Source organism: Sinohyriopsis cumingii, chromosome 14 (genome assembly GCF_028554795.1).
Source record: "Sinohyriopsis cumingii isolate HCF-2022 chromosome 14, ASM2855479v2, whole genome shotgun sequence".
In the NCBI taxonomy this organism is placed as follows: Eukaryota; Metazoa; Mollusca; class Bivalvia; order Unionida; family Unionidae; genus Sinohyriopsis; species Sinohyriopsis cumingii.
Window position 1 is genome coordinate 48,242,218 of NC_142974.1, and position 18,696 is coordinate 48,260,913.

Consider the following 18,696-nt stretch of genomic DNA (forward strand, 5'->3'; position numbering starts at 1 on the left):
AGTTATAATTTTGTACACAAGTAAAGAACAAAATAAGATAAATCTTCATTTATTTGCAATTGATAATACACTTCTCAATGAATATACACTTTTACATTTATTTTGTATCACTTGAATAAACAATATTTCTTTCAGTTCATTTTAAACTTTTATTTTATATCACTTGAGTAAACAGTATCTCTTTCGTTTCATTTAACACTTAGAAACAGGTTCTTCCAGTTACAATAATCAACTTTGGAAACAATAAACAAACTGGAACTTTTGACCTAATTATGATACATTTACTAGGGTTAAAACAATAAATTCCTTAACATAATAAATTAACAGTTCCAGTTAATCAAACACAAAATCATCTTTTATACAGGGTGTGAACTGTTAATATTTACAGGATAAAGCTTATGGTTTCCAAATTGATTGAAGCTTACATGTTGCAGTTGCTGGCACATATCTATTTCCAGCATGGTTTGCATACATTCCACCTTTAATAATTTTGTTATTTCCCCCCACCACATTCAGTAACAAGTATCAAAAATCAGGATCATTCTAAGGCAAAGTTTGTAACTTGTGTACCACAGTCATCAGAGAGACAAAGATGCAAAACTTTATGATGCCTGTCAAAGGAAGAAAACAGTTTGTTGTTTTCCCCAAGTTTTGAACCAGTTAACTTGAATTCTCAGACCATCAATTGCTACAGCCCCACTAATTACAATTGTTAGGGAATAATGAGAACTCACCTTCAGTTATCTGTGTATATATATAATTTTAATAAACAAGAATACTGCATGCCTAGGAACATTATAGCATTCAATGGTAAACTCAGAACTGAGATGAGAGAATTAAACAAGCATAGTACATGACATAATATATCCATAAACTATTGACTGGGAAAAATAGTACAGAGCACCATTTCTGCTGGCAGTAAGATGTTGAACCTATACGTCATAAATATCAGGTTGGACATCTAGGACCAGTAATATTCATAATGGGCAGTAACCCCCCCCCCCCAATTGAGAAGGGCCTGATTTGTAATCTCAGCCACCCAACCTATCACAGCCTTTATAGTACTTGAAACAAATATTGAGTAATAGTAAAACAAACTCTGAAAGTTATTAAAACCAATTTGTTATATTTCCATAACTCTGCTTAGTTAACTGTGCAAGCAGACTTAAACATATCAGTGTATGACAGTTAAATTGAGCTATAGCATCGATTAACAGAAGCTACGAATTCATCAACAAGCAGTGAACAATCATCTTCACAATAAATGTCAAACATTAGCATCCATAAGCTGTCAAGACAAGTTGTTACACTGGATATATAATCATCCATTTATTTCAAACAAGCTGTGAAAAACGAACCTCACGTCCGCTATATGTACGCTGGCCATTGCAAAGGATGCTTTAATAGATTAATGTTTATCGTCGTGTCTTGACAACCATTTTGCGCGCGCACACCGGAAAGTCATGCTATATATTTGTTACTTGTGAACGTATTTGTGGGCAGTACGCTATATATTGTTCCCGTGGGCGTATTCGCGGGCAGAATGCTATATGTTTGTTCTTCGTGAACGTATTTTTGGGCAGTTACTTTGTCAACTTCAACCTAAAGGTCAAAACTGCCCATGAAATTTATATATCTGCCCACGAACCGAAAACATGAATAGGACTATAACATAAGTATATATACTTATTTTCAACATATACATAATTACTATGTAAGAAATACAACCTATGTATATATATTTTGATTTGAAATGTAAACTATATCATGTCCTTCCCGTAAACCCACTTTCGGGATGACTGCCCACAACGCACCTAAAACGTGTGTATATATATATATATATATATATATATATATATATATATATATATATATATATATATATATATATATATATATATATATATATATATATATATATATATGTATATTTATATATATCCTCAACCAGTTATACTGGTCGGCAGGTGTATCATTTACTGTGCTGAAAAATTGCGTGTACAAGTTAGACAATAAAACAGTAGCAACCATCTCCACCATGGCGTGGTCAAACCCCTCCTCCACTCAATGATCAACCACCAGCACCACCAAAAGTTAAAGCAAGCATGATGGAAAATTTACAGAGGAAGGTATTGTCACTAGCATGGATTAACAACATATTTCATATTGTCTCGTTTTGGTTGGCTGAAAGAAAACAATTTATGGAACCTGTGCATATTAATCGCCCGAAAAGTCGTAATGAATGGCTTAAATATACATCCCTCATTTTCCTGTTGCTAACCAGGCCGCCTATTATATACGCATGCTAGTAAAGCATATGAATAAATGACAAAGAAAAACAACGAACCAGTTTGAAAAATAGAGAGAAGAAAGAAAAAATCAACAGAGGGAAAGGACAATCTGGATCTGAGTCACTCCAGAAGCGCTCTCAAGATCCCCAGGACAAATCACCGGAAGGATCAACTGGAAGTGGGCATGCCACTCGCGATCTAAGTCGCAAAAGTAGACCATGCCTGTGATCTGTGATTAACTTTCTCCAGATAACATTCTCGCTGACATTGATCGATTGTAAATTTTGACTCATGGATGACGAGCGTGCAATAATTCCTACAAAAGCATTAATGAACGGTTGAACGACTTAGCTGGTGGGCCATCTCTGACAAAACAAGCCGTCGCGATGATCAAACAATATAATAGAAAACCATATAGCGGGTATTGGTCTGGCTTCGTCGTCGGTATTATTGATCGGCGTTAGAACATCGTTCTAGACAGCAGCGAATATAATTAAAATGTTGAAGCGTGTGTCTGATCCCACATTTTACATAGATGCACACATACTCAAAGATGAGTCAATACGTGATCATCAGTATTATTCGTATGAAGGACGAATACGAAGCTACCGTGGCCGAATCGAACTACACGTCCATGATACGGCCAGGTATTGCCTACCCGCCGAGATATTATTAAAGCTCAGGGCAGACTTCATAAATTGGATGGTTATCCATATGGTGCACAACAAGTTAGATTTGGTAAAACCAGATTTGTGGCATTATTTAACAATGCACGACATATTATCCAAGGCCGAGAAATTGAACTATGCCATAATAACACTGTCTTTACCGTGACAATATTGGGTCTGGCAAGATATGAGGATGATTATTCACGGTTATCTGGCCCGTCAATGATGTTGGCAATATATACCGTTCGTCATGCTGATAGTCAACCTCATACGTCTCGCAAACTTAGAAAAAAAATCGGTAATACAGAAATCACTGGCATTGAAATTGTATAACTTTCAAACGCTGATTTTAATCTAAGATTCGCATCACGTAGAAATCTAATTGATACTTAAGGAAGATTTAGCTGCGCAAACCGCTGTCACATGTCTTTGTATTTTGAAGAAATGTTTAAAACTTTATCATCGGGGTCAAACACACACATGCACTTGTGCAAAAAGCCACGGATGATGATGATATCGGGCACTCTGAAGGAGTTGATCCAGCTGTCTCCAGACACCAGAGACTCGATTACAAGCTCAAAACTGTTGGTACATTTGCATGACAGATCAAATCACAACATCGATTTCAGTACCACGACATGTATTTATAGCTTTTCAGGATATCAGACGACAGTATTCTCAAAGAAGAAATGATATGGTATTTAAACAGGTCAATGGTTTATAATGGAATCTATTTACGGGAGATATGATAGAGGCAAGGCCCAGTTGACATTGATCTGTTAGCGCAAGCAGCACGAAAGGAACTTGTTGATCTTTTGCGTGGGACTCATCCGGATGTGATTTTTATATTTCAGGATCGGTATGGACGTCTCAGGACGATTAATTTCAAATGAATCGATAATATCCTGTGAGTGTCAGGTACGACCAACAACAAAAACGTGATAGTAACCGGCGGCAGAAGAATCGATCGCTCAGGTGTATCACTCACGATTATCTAGAGTAATCTCAGTAGAAGTGTTGCTAACGGTGCAAATATAATGACTGGTTAACTCGGGAGGAAATACAGTAGCTAACTTGAAAAAACCAAGATTGGGCTGACGACACTGCAACGAAGAAATAAGCTGACAATAAGGGCGTCCCGAAAAGGGCGTCGTTCCGAACAACCGATGATGGATTAGTCGTGTTCGGAGCTGAATATAACAATCACGTGAACGAGTTTACACATTTTCTCAGATTCATATGTAGACACTTTAATGGATTATTTGGAAATTTTGCGGTCGACGACATCACTCTCGCTCAAATTCGCACATGACTCGATGACATCGCCAAAAAATAGAAAATGTTACCGCTGGTGTTGTTCATACGACCAGCCCATCAACGCGGTTTACACATTAGCTTCTGGATCAGCTACATTGTCACAAGAAAACAATCTATTTAAACATATCAATGACGACAATAGGCGTACAACACTCTATGTTTAGCGATAAATTAATTTAGAATATGTACGACGCATATATGGAGTTATTCCAACCATATATTTCCCGTAACCTTGTCGGTCGTGTTGAATCAAAGAACTTAGGAAAAAAACATACTGAAGCATGCAGATAAAGTCTTAATTGCGGCAACGTATTCTTGGTGTCTGGAATTCGTCGTGAAAACACCTAATTTGGTAAATTACTATATACTAAAATGAATCCCACACAGTAATTTTGGTATAACCAAGCTTGTGCGTTAAAGCCAGTGTTTCCCTTTACGCACATTTGTGCGTCAGGGACGCACGTTGGAGAAAATTGACGCACACATTTTGTTGCCGTACGTTTTTTTTGACGCAAAGGATTTTCATAATGTGATCAGGATTTATTTAATACCCAATGCATTGGACGATGGATGGCATCTTATATACTTCGAGCATATGCATTGACTGGTTCCCCGCTTTGTTTGTTCCTTGCCTCGCGCTCCTCTATTCGTATAACAGAATGCAACGCAGGGAACATAATAAACAATGAACCAGACTAGCATAGGCAATGTTACAACGGAGTAGCTTCGCCTAATCTCGCGAGCTCTCACGCGATTTCCATCGAGCTCAGCAAGCTGTCATCTAGATGTTTAATCTCAATGCATGTTGCACTAGAAAGTGATCTCCAGATTAAAACGTCGTGCACTAAAGATCATTAGCGAAGAAAATGAAAGAAGAAGAACACAAAAGAGTAACTGTGGATCTAACTTTAATGAAAAAATGGGAAAATAATGCCCTGGACTGGAATAAGGTATTCATACATTAGGATTACCGGTTTGACTTATGATCGCGTGATTGCGAAGACTGCAAAAGTGGATAATCCTTTCTTGACAGTGTTTTAGAATTTTTAAAAATCTGCCCTTGTTCTCCACAAGAGATCTGGAGAACACATTATAACCGAAGACATTCTTTCACAACAAATAAATCAATAAACTTGAGAGACAAATGCGTTATTTGGATTTCAAAGTCAGCGGGTCATTGCAGATTTTGTTGGTTTTTAACTTTGCTGCAATAAAAGATAGATCTTAAAGTTCAAGTGTAACTTATTAGAAAGAAGATGAATCATTATCCTCCTTGATATTTGGATAATTATGTTCTAAAACGAAGTAAAATGAAACCGATGATAGTAGACATTTTATGAAAGGCAGTAATTTGATTGCCATTTTGTTTAAAAGATTTATTTTGTTTTTTGTATTGGCTTGTATGTGCTGTGTTGGGCTATAGTATTGCTTCATATTGATTATAAGGAGACTATTAAAAGTACGAATTTAACAGAAAAATGAACTAATAAAATTATTCTTTGAATGGACAATGCATTTGTTTGTTAATTGTGCATGTTGATTTATTTGTATGTTCAGAGAGAGAGAGAGAGAGAGAGAGAGAGTATGTTGTGCAAGTTGCAATATCCTATTTCAAGCTGAAAAAGTACGAGTCATATGAAAATTTGTCAGTACATTTTTGACCCTCACATCTTTTATTGGACCCCCAGCTCTGACACCAAGGCTTTTTTTACCCTCAATTTTACACCCCTTGGGGGATACACTGGTTCAAGCCATCGCTGGAAGAAATCATCTCCGAGTACATAAAAAACAAAAAGAAAATATAGCAGACGAATCATCGTCATCAACAATTTTGTATAAGGGGACACTTCGCTGGTCTCTGAAACGACGATTTTTATCAGCACTTTATCAGTAACACACGTGATATCATCAGCGTTTGGAATTGGTATCGCTGTTGTTGTGGGTGTTTCTTATAAACAACAACAAAATCAATAGCATATTACATGATCTCACATTTACATTTACTAGGGAACAAGTTTTACTCACCAAATAAGCAAAGAGACAAAAAATATACTACTTTGAGGGGAAATTATAGGCACTGTCTGATTCTAACATTTGATCTGATTTTATATTTAAAGGTATTAATACATTGCTATGGCAGAAATATTTCATTATTGATCATGACTAATACAGTAAAACTTTTTCATGACAAATCAAATTGTTAATTAATAGATTCAGTGATGATAAAGTGTTGAGATCCGTCCAGAGAGACCACATAACTTCGCCGAACATCATTTTGGGGCAAAATAGGTAGTCTTTGAAGACTGGTTTATTTCGATGATTTACAAAATAACTTACTTTGCCAAGGTTTGTTACCAGGACAATAATAATAAGGCACACTCAATGATCATTTCAACTGTGTCTGAAATGCTCATGCTAGTACTTTATAAAGCAATTAATTTCATGGAAGTTTTTTTTTTTTGAATCTAACGTGTTGTATCTATCAATAACTGGTTAAGAATAGTCTAATATGTTATAGTGTAATTAAATTTGAAACATGAAAGTCTTGTCTAGTATGTGGTCATTTCATTATCAAAATTAAATTAATTAAATACTGCATAAGTTGAAAATTTCAAAGAAAATACAAAATAGGATCAATATGGATTTGAGAGAATGATATTGTACTGACAGAGAAAGGTTAGTTTTCGCTCTCTTTGACAGAAAAATGTCTAAACCCAAATGACCTCATCAACACTTTTGTTTTATTTCCTTGACAATGTGCATCATTTTCTTACATTTTTGGTCTTAAGCGTAATTGCTCAAACATGATCTAAAGTAGCGGAGAACATTTTTTTTTAGCTATTGAACGTGCTATAGTTCATTTTTGACTTCCCGAATCACTCCTCCCTTCCTATCTGCGTTATTTTTTATTTGTTTTGCTTTATCATCTGCCTGTCGATGATTTCTCTTACCGTTGGCTTTAATGCACACACTTAGTTAAAGCATAGGACTATGGAGAGGTGGGGGATCGTTATGGTATATACTAAGTTACTAAATGAGGTGTTTTCACGACAATTTCCAGACATCACCAATAGGTCGCTGCGGTTAAGACTTTATCTGCCGGTTTCATTATTAATGTTTCCTCGGTACTTTGATTTAACACGACCGACACGGTTACGTGAGATCTATCGTTGGAATGACGCAATATACATGTCTTAAATATCCTTAACTTATCGGTGATAAACACAGAGGGCCTGTACACCCAGGTGATCTTAGCGATATGTTTGAAGGAGTTGTTTTGTTGTGACCATGCTCTTGATCCAGACTATACTGTGTCGGCGGAGTCGTATGAACACCAACGACGGTAACCTTTTTCATTTTCTCGGCGATGTCATTGAGTCGTGTGCTAATTTCAGTGATACAAATGGCAACGACAGCAAGATTTCCAAAGAATATGTTAAGGTGTCTACCTAAGAGTCTGTGAAAATCTGTAAACTCGGTCACGTGATTGTTATATTCAGTTCTGAATACGACCAATCCTTCGATGATTGTTGTTAATGAGGTTCTTTTCGCGAAGTCTTTCCTGTCCACTTGATTCCTCGTTGGAGCTTCATCGTCCTAACTTGGTTCTCTCATGTTAGTTATTATATTTCCAGCCATGTTGAGTTCACCTTCACTGTATCGCAGACAAGCAACATGATGTCCAACCCATTCCAATGAAACGGACAGTAGACCAACCTATTCTAACACGAACAATTAAATGCATATAGAGACAGCTGCTAGTATTATTTTTAATACGTTTTTGGTTCAGCGTGGCCAGGGATCGAACTTGCAAACTGCTGCATCCGAAAAGGTCGCCCTGACCCCTAGGCCACGGGAACGGTCGAACTAGCTCACAATGCATAATGACTTTCGTTTATGGAGAGACAGCGATAGACAAACCAAAGACTTACAAAAATGATTTTGCGTCAGTTTGTTTTTGACCTTTCTCGCTTAGTCATTTCACTATGTAGTCTGTATCAATGACATTAATTCAGAACTGCTTCATAGCTATGCTTAGATTTTCCATATGTCACGCTATTTAGATAGTTTCGAGCTGAATTATTAGTAAGCATTGCACATGAGCCCATGAACGCTATTGGCGAATGATACAATGTGTTCTGTTTTTGTGTCGAATCAATGGAATATCTTCAATGTGTCAGAACTCTAATAAAGTCAAAGCTCTTTCCAAAATAAATAGGTGCAATCCCCAGGTACAAGTACTGCAGGTGATAAAGAGAATACAGGAAATTATAAGCCATCATTTGATCAGATGTGTTATCTGGTGTCGAAAACGTTGACGCAATTCCTCACATCTGGGTCAATTTTGCCCCTCATCCTATCACTTGCTTCTAGTAACATATTAGGGAGAATATTCCAAAATACTAAGCAGCTAATGAGGAATAAGAGCCTCGGTATGCCTGAAAATGTCCTCCGTGTTAGATTTGGCCTCATTTGAATTAGTCCTACATGATGATCAATCAAACTTGGATAAAACGGTCTGGTCCTTAAAACTCAGCAGCGGCCATTCATGGTGTAATTCGACTGGATGCATGTCATCAGTCGGCATAGTTTAAACCACACAATACTCTTGCTTGACGGACAGCCATATTTGGGTTTCCGCTGCATTTTGGACAAATACATCTCATGAACTGTTCCTCCAAATTTCCGCTCCTCCTGCACACGAATTTAGACATTCTCAGCCCCTGCCAGTTAGATTAGATGCTCAATTGACTCGAAAATATTTTTTTCCAAAGCAAAGCACCCAATACCGATCCCAAACCAATGTCAGTAAAACTGAGCATGATCAATATAGGTAGCATTCTTAGAAGGGTGGAAAGAAACAAACTGTATCCGTCTTCTTGCATCCAAACCGTAAACATTGACATAACACCATCTCCACCCCCCGCTGTCTACTAAAAGCCTACATGTGAGAGGCAGTTTCCTACATTTTCTTGCTCACTGGATCTCCCTCTTCTCACACACTGGTCAGTTAATAGGGACTTCGGATTTTGTTCGGTCAATCCCCTTCCCTCTACAACTCTCCCCTGGTCAAGGTAGTCCTAGTCGATCGGGATAAGTATGCTATCCTTCAATATGAGATACAGTACATCCAAAGATCAAGTTGGAGGCGGAGTGGTGTATCTGCCTCTCTGTCAAACTTGACGTATAAACTGTCAGTCTCGATATGACACACATATAATTTGAAGTCCCATGCCCCACCCCCCCATATCTAACGTGTCCTCGTTTCGTTTACAGCGAGATCATATATCAATTGCCATTAATTCCCTTTGACCTCAAGATTAGTCTCTAGGGTTTCACTCAGGTTATGGATAACGTCGAGTCCAAGTTCTGGTTGACGTCATCTACATCGACGGAAGCGTAACTGGACAACATCCTCCAGATACACATGTTAAGTTATATCCTGCTAAAAAGGCGGGGACGATCTTGTTTCTCTTTTTCTCCTCTAGGATTTTTAGTGAACTGGGAAAAATCAGAACTCCTTCAAATACAGCACTTGTTGTTCTGGGTATGGAGGTCTTAGCCAACCGGAACCTTCTAAGGCTTCCTCTTCTTCTCCTCACCAAATTCTCGAACTCATCGAGTGTATAGCGAACAGGACATGGGTTTCAGCGAGAGTGTTATTGCAACAATTCGGTTTATTCAGTGTTACATCTGACCTAATCCTGCTAGGAAACGTTTTATTATGAGCTCCTTGCAGATGTCATTCATTTGCTCATACACTTTACATTTCTCTCCATCAAGCCCTCCTGCTCACGCACGACGAAACTCGAAGTTTTCTGCGTCAGTGGCGCAACCCAGTTTGGCAGACAATGTGAATCCGGTCGGAGAAGTCCCAAGCGGGAATAAGGGATGCACCAATCTAACTGTTGGTGATGCCCACAAGCTGCCGAACTTTACTACCGTCGGGGGCACATAAATGCCAGGGAAGCGGCTTCTGCACGTTTCTTCCTCGAAAATGTAAGCTGTTAGCAAGGCTTTTCACTTCAGAGATAATTGACTCTCGTGCAACACGGTGCTCGTTATATCAGACAGCTTGGTAGTAGCGATCTATCGCCTCAAAAAATGGGGCAAAAAATCATCCATCCAGTGTGTCTTGATTTGGCAGTTTCTACGTTGGTGCGTCAATCCCATTATCAACACGTCCTTGATACGGGAGGTTATCTCAACCCATCGGTCTTCACTCGGGTATGCGCACTTTAGGGTGGCCCGATGATCAACCTTTTTGCAAACATGTGACATCACTAGTTACCCACCTGCATTTATTTAGTTCCATACCCAGAAGCTTGTGCTGTGGATGCGCTGTTGTGAGGGGTGGACGTTTCTCGTCTACCCTTATACTGTGTTGATAACAAAGTTCCAAAAGTTACGAGGTCAGAATTACAAAATATTTTTGATCTCCCCTCTTAAATAGGATAAGTCTTGACACCGACCTACTCCATTTAGTGATAGATTTACCCAGGAAGATCCAAGCCAGTTAGTATATCCAATGCAAACATAGTCGAGGTTGTTGTATCCCTGTCCGGACTGTCTTTTGTGAAAAGGAGTTCGACAGCAAGAATGTCATAAACCCTGGAGCATTAAGAATGGAAGTGACGCGTCTTTACAGGTTCCTGTCAGATCCATCACATCGTGCCCTTCAGTGCCACAATCCATAATCTTAGAGACTTTTTAAGCCGGCTATTTGAGGAGAAAAAGTTTGCACCAATCCAAATCAAATCCCGCCAGACACGAAAAGATCAATCACCACAGCCTGTTTCCAGACGAACTTTTGTAAGAACGATTTCAACATCATCTCTCAACCGACGGAACGAGTTCCACGTCATGGGAATTCCGAGCTGTGTTTCTCGTTTAATTAGGAGAATGTATTATATTTAAACTTCGGAATTAAACTATCCATAAAGATACCCGAGGTAAAGGTTGGGTACTAAAGCATCCCCTACTTCGATCACTTTTTCTCCTTAGGTAATATGGTTCGGGAATGATTTCGAACGAGAAAGCAAATGTATATTCCAAAATAATGGTTCTCCGAGAATACTTACCCAGTCACATTACATAAAAGACTCACAACCACACCGCCATGAAAATATGGATATTTACATTCTACTAAAACGCACACACACACACACACACCTATATATATATATATATATATATATATATATATATATATATATATATATATATATATATATATACACACACATTAACCGCTGTGTGTAAATATCATTATGATTGTTTACAGAGAAGAACTTTTTGAACTTTCACGATAACTTTTATGGAATTAAATACTCCAATTTATTACCTCTCGCTCTTTCAACAGTGCTTACTTATATTATTATTATTATTATTATTATTATTATTATTATTATTGGCATTACTATTATTAATATTTGTGTGTGTATGTGTGATTTGGATTTTTAACTTAGCTTTAACAACTTTTCAGTCATATCGCTAAGATATCTGCAGTGTGACAGTTTCTAGTGATGTCTAGCACTGGGATATCATGCCGAAGACATGTAACATGATGCCCCACCCAGTCACATTATCCTGAAACCATGCCGACCAGTCCTAACACTAACCTCTTAATGCTGAGCGCCAAGCCAGGCAGATGTTAGTACCATTTTTGTAAGTCTTTGGTATGACTCAGCCGGGGATTGAACCCACGACCTCCGGCTTCCGAGGCGGACACTCTAACCACTAGGCCACCGGAACAGTATTAATATTATTATTACTGTCAGTATTGTCATGACGCATTGTTGAGAAATGTTATAAGCAAAATCACCCATATAGTAGAAAACAAATGTGTTATGCTCCATGACACGGATTTATAATTAAATGTTCCTTGTTATGTTATACAGCTGATTGCCAAATAATGAATTGTCAGTGTTGTTTAGGCTCAGATGCTGTTGATATACGTTGTACAATTTTTTGTTTATGATTGACAATAATTACATTTTTTCTTTTCGTCAATTCTCATGTATCTTAGCAAGAACCAGGTTGGTTTGCTATAGGTTAATACCTCATTTTTACATATCTAAAGGAGTTACCGCTGGCTGTTCTCTACAGTCTTGTACCAACCACACAACCCTAATATTAAGAGGACATTTCAATTCTACTTTATTGCAAACACTGTTAACGTTTGAGGTCTTCACATTTAGTACAGCGATCCTCTTCAAGGGTACCACACATCAATCGTAATTACAGCAATCGTTTCAACTACAACTTAATATATAATGACTAGCAATACAAGCAGAAAATCACTTTTGTGCAATGGGCACATTTCGTAGCTACTTTAATGTTAAATTTCTATCAAATAGATACGTTTTGTCACAAACTAACTTTAAGTTATCTTTGGACGCTCACTCGTGAATGAAACTGCATCTTGTAAAATGTATGTTACCATGATTCACAAATTATGTCTATATTGCCTTGTTTTATCCATTTCGGTTATCATCTTAAAAACGTTTACTTTCTAAGGTCACCAAGAATAATGTGTTTGGATCAACCAGTGCTAATGTCCATCATATTGGATGAAAGCAAACCGTAATATACGCTTAATGGTTCTGTGAATCAGCTTTACCTTTGCCTTCAAGAAGGTTTTGAAGCTATATGTCTCTGAACATATTTTCCTGCAAGACCTAGTTCAGTGAAAGTACATTATGCAAAAACGTAGGATTGGGGATGATAAACTATAACAGACACATTTTGTTTGTTCATACTTCTATCGGTGAAAACATTATGCTCGAATGTTATAGTTGTCCATGTGCAAGAACGTTGTTGATTACTTAAACGAAATATGTCATCAAACCAAAAGATTAAGATCATAATCTGCTTGGGAAAATGACAAAACTAAATATGGGGAATATCACATTATCCACTCCTAGGACATTTATATATAAATTTGAGGTAGACATGAGACATTAGAGAAGTGGAAATCAATTAAGACTTGTATTTCATCCAGTCATTTAATTTTATTTAATCGTAATGTTTGAGGAACGGAGCAAACTAATTTGATACAAACGGGTGTGCAAATAAGATAATAGCCGATTTAAATATCATACTTAAATGCCATGAAGTAACACAAGCCTTGAATTATAGTTTTATAGCTTAAGGTGATTGAGGATGTTTCTCCATTCTCAAACCTGTAATTATCTAAATCGAATCAAGGTGGGAATAACTAAATTTTAGCTTGAGGAAATAGTCCTCTTTTATATATGTCATGCCAAGGCACTGTACAAATTATTAGGGTTGACGAAACATTAGTTGTTAAAGGTACAGTTAAAAAGGGCTTGCCTGTATGTCGTTTGTATAAATCGTTAGTGCTAGACGTGTTTCTGTATTATAACAGCAGAAGGTATCCACAATATTTCGACGGGTCTGTGATGTTAGGATAATGCTAATGTGCAGAAGCCATTGTTTGTATATGCTGCCCTAAATTTGATTGATTCTGCCCATTATAAGTTGAGATTATCCTCTGTCAAAGTGCAAGCCATCTACACAGTTTGGCTACTATATTGTTGCGTACAATAAGGTATTGTGCATAGTCAACATTTGCTTTTCATTCACGATGGCATTTCCATTTTGAGTCCCACATTGATTAAACGTAGCCCAAAGATGTAATCCGACGATCCAAAACGATTAAATATCACAGTCCATAGACATAACTGTTAAGTGTTGTGCGATCGTAATCCACATGGTTTACTACCCGCTAATGACTTATGAATAATCTGTGCCTTTCTTCAGCCTCTACACATAGGAAATCTTAAGGCGTATTTACCGTTCCAAGATGCAAATATTGTACAGCTAGGACCTTTGTATATACATATATGTCATTTTAGTTACTCTAAAAGTACCCCTATAATAAATTTTCTTTGATCGTGGATTGGGTAGATAGAGGATAGTTGTCATGCGTGTACTGGCTTCTAATCTAAAGCCGTTGTGTGCTAACAAGTAATAAATATTCGTACAAATTATGTTAGTTTAGGTCATACCAAAAGTTGCAGAGATTATACGGTTTGACAAAGTCGCCCACTAACACAAATAACAAAAATAGCTTCTACCGTTGTAGGTGTACGCATTTACGGTGATTGTTTGGTTCTGTAGCCAATTGCCATAATGCGACATGAGATGTCCTTTTGGCATATCTAACATCATTTATTGAACTGGTCATGCTATTTCGAAAGTGCGCTGAATATCCCAAATAAAATACACTGCCAACTAGGTTTACGCAAAAGACGGTTGGCCAATTAGCACGTCGTCATTGTAGCTGCAATCACGCCAGCATCATGTCAACGTCATTAACTGTACTAAAAGAGTGTACCCACACAATTTGTAACTAGCGATTAGGTGATCCCAAATCTTCCCTACACTTTTTTATATTAACGTATCTTATGAAACTAAACCCAGTTCTCGATCAATTAGGAACAATGCTTCCATGGTATGTTTTTCTTTCTGTATGTGCTTCTTTGTCATTCAGGCTTCTCATCATATATATTTTCGGATGTGTGTATTGTTCTATATCAAAATCCTTCTGGACTTCCAATATATATATATATATATATATATATATATATATATATATATATATATATATATATATATATATATATATATATATATATATATATATATTTTTTTTTTTTTTTTCAAAATTGGGTAATGAATACCAATAGCCAATGAAGCTCGGATAGCATCACGGTTGGATGTCACTTCAGAAATGAACAAAATATAAACGAAGGTTTTACTATCAAATGCATGCCTACAGAGACAAAAGTCAAATATAAAATCGGTTTTGTTTTACCAGTCAATTCCTCCACACATTAGTTAAGTAAACTTTAATATTTCTCATACTGGTCCAAACATTTCTGTGAAAAACATTGTAGTAAGAGATAACACTCGCTGCCATGATATAGGCCCCGTTATTCAACTTCAAAAGTGGAAAACAACAAAATAAATGAAATTTAATAGACAAAACTCTTAAAATTACACAAAATTAAAAACGCAAAAATATCGCAAAGGAAGAAAAACGGCGTATTGACTGTTTCTTATGCAATATATATATATCTATATATATATATATATATATATATATATATATATATATGTGTGTGTGTGTGTGTGTGTGTATCGATAGATAGATAAATATATAGACAAATGAATGAATGGATATAATGATATATAAATATATATATAGATATATATATAGATTGACATATAGATATATAGATAGATAGATATGTAGATAGATAGATAGATAAATAGACATATAGATAGACAAGAATATCTTGAATTATAGTATTGTGATTATTTGGAATATTGGTAGCACACCATTATCCTTTCTGTCACTGGTTTCATATTTTATTCAAGAGTCATGCACATCAACCCCTAGTGTGACTTTAATAAAAACAACACTGAAGTTTGTCTAACAATTTTTGTCGTTATAAATGGTGACCTAATGTTTAAAAGTATTTGTGATTTAACTAAACTACGGTTCTTTTACGTTTTTACATTGTTCTAGGTAAGAAAAAATGTATAATTCTTGACATTGTTTTGATAGTAAAGGTATTTGTTCGAAATTTATTTTCATACTCACCTATCATTAAGGAAAATATTGGCTGTCAGTCTCATACTTTGGTCTCTACCTGGGTGTGGTCTCAAAGTATATTACTGGTCAGAAGAGTATATACACTCCCATTAAGGAACTAAAGTCTCCATATAAGCCTGATTTAGACCAATTGGCACAAAGACGTCTTTTGCTTAGAAGAGGTAGTCTGTTCCGTGAAACTGCAAACGTAATCGTTTTTAAGGTGAGAACAATCTACTTTTTGTCTAATCTGACTATCCCTTCAGTACATTTAATATGCTGATAATTACCATTTTGCAGCAGTTATTCTCAGACTACAAATGTTTAGGCTTTCATTGAACCATTTTCTACCTCAACAAATTTAACATCGAATGCATTGCTAAGGATTAACTAGTACATAATCTTATTTGATTCCGGTGTTAGTTTTTTTTCTTTCCGACTTAAACACAATTATCGAAATAGACACATGAAACTCAATACATTAGTGAAGACAGTATCTTAGCGTGTGTAGCACATATGCAAATTCATACAGTGCTTAACTAGTCTTGCCCATTGCGTCATGCATAGGAGAACCAAGCGGTATGAAAACGCAGTACATTCGTGATTTACACATGCAAGGGGAGCATGATACAATGGTATATTATGTGACGGTAAATATTATTATATGTTCAAGTAGCTGGATATGATTTATACACCGTCAAACAGGTTTCTGGAGACGAGACAGTGTCTGGATTAGTTTAGTTCTCAAAATAATATTCTCAGCAAATTGTTGAATGTGTATCAATCTCTTAGAACCTGTAAATAACACTGTAAAAGTTTTTGCGGAAAATATTTTTCAATAGCAACATAAAGAAATATACAAAATACACATTTCTTCATCTCCCTATGTATCTTAGACTTTATTTCATTCCGAATGCCCTAAATATAATTTAGTTAGTCATTTTAAAAATTGAAAGCGATAATTGGAGTGTATACAGGTCTTAATTTAAGAACATATCATCAAATGACGTAAGTAAATAATTATTCGAATACACAAATCAACATTAAAATGAATATAATTTAAAATGAATATAATTTAAAACCTGTATCAAAACGCTGAGTTTCAAAATAATGGATTTAAAAATGATTTCCATTCGTGATGTTAACTGAGACAGTGATACCAAACATCACGTAAGAAAATATAGTATAGTTCTCGTTTAAAAAATGTCCACTAAATTTGTTTGATCAAGGAATCAGCTATAATGACAGCATCATTTCACTCCATTTGGTTATGTTTGAAAATATGGTGGGATAACAGTTTTACTAATTTAACCTTGGCGTTTTCGATTATCTTGTCTCAAGTGATACATGTGGAACGGAAATGGATCAATGATTTGTAACTTCGCTTCGGTAGGGTGAGGAACAGAAAATTGATTCAAATAAATCAACGTAACTTATTCAAGGTATAATCTGACCATTCTCTTAACTGTGTGTTCATCCATTTGTTGCCTTCTTATGTATGAAGTAATTCTATATTTTCATCGTAGATGACACGTGACATTCTTTCTGTCTCTATCGTCCTCATCGTCGTCCTGCTGCCATTGGTTATGTGTGGCACAATACGTAGTGGTAAAATAGATGTCCAAAATGACATGGAAAAGAAGATCAACGAGATGAACCAACTCATGAAGGAAGTGATTCAGGTATTAAAAGCACGCATTCACTGCTTATTATTTTCAATCATCACGATCACATTAAGATGGATGTATTGTTTCATCATCGTTCTAGAATGTGTGTCGTATTAAAACATGGAAACATGTAGACTCTCACAAATATAGAATATCAAGTAATGGTTTTACTGCGTCACCACATGGCAAAGCAGAATATAAATCAATGGTAGGATCCTAGCGGTGTTATCAGCACCAGCAACATACATTGTACATTGTGTCATTGTTAATCTTAGATTTTCGATGATGGCACTAACAACAGTAGAGGCAGTAGTAATGATTGCTTTTGTTGTTACGGTTGTTATATATATATTTATATAATCGTTCAGTTTCAGAACCTGTGTTTTCCGTTGATTGGCTTTTAAGCTTCTATATCATTGCAAATTACAGGAAGTTCCCTATGCAGAAGAAAGAGACATACAAGCAGAAAAGAAGTTTGCCGACGAGTGTAAGATTATTTATACATATATTATACTATTCCGCGTATTTCTAATGATAAAATTCATGATGCATCTACATGCACTCGTATCTTTTACGTTAATGATCTGTTTACGGTAATCAGTATAAAGAACATGATCAAGAAATATAACAACGTGACGATAACGAAATATTGGAGAGCTAATAATGAAAATATGATAATTCTGCAGAAAATAAAGTTATCCAATTAATCATAGTAAATGATAATTCACGGAGATTAAAAATGGTGGAAAATAAAAACAACATTTACGTTATGCATTCCTATGTCTCAAATTAAATACTATATACATGCATACAATTAAGAACGTGCGTAAATTACTGTGTGCGTCCGTGAATGAATCCATATATAAATATATATATATATATATATATATATATATATATATATATATATATATATATATATATATATATATATATACATTGATAGATATAGATATAATGATATATATATATAGTTGTATACATACCCTCATATATGTAAATGCAAACATATAAAATATACATAAATACATAACTACAAGCATACATACATATATATACATACAATCTTCCATCTATTCAGGGAAACCTGCATGCAGACATGTATAAATACGTACACATAAACATGA

General features: G+C 35.9%; 1 long non-coding RNA gene across 1 annotated transcript in view; it reads left to right on the forward strand.

Annotated features, from left to right (window-relative positions):
* Positions 1 to 16,071: 16,071 nt before the first annotated feature.
* The window catches only part of LOC149783724 (uncharacterized), a 3,845-nt gene continuing 1,220 nt past the window's right edge, over positions 16,072 to 18,696 (forward strand). Inside the window, exons 1-3 of the long non-coding RNA XR_016414062.1 lie at positions 16,072 to 16,125; positions 17,429 to 17,584; positions 17,999 to 18,056. This is a non-coding gene — a long non-coding RNA (uncharacterized LOC149783724). The remainder of the gene's footprint in view (positions 16,126 to 17,428; positions 17,585 to 17,998; positions 18,057 to 18,696) is intronic.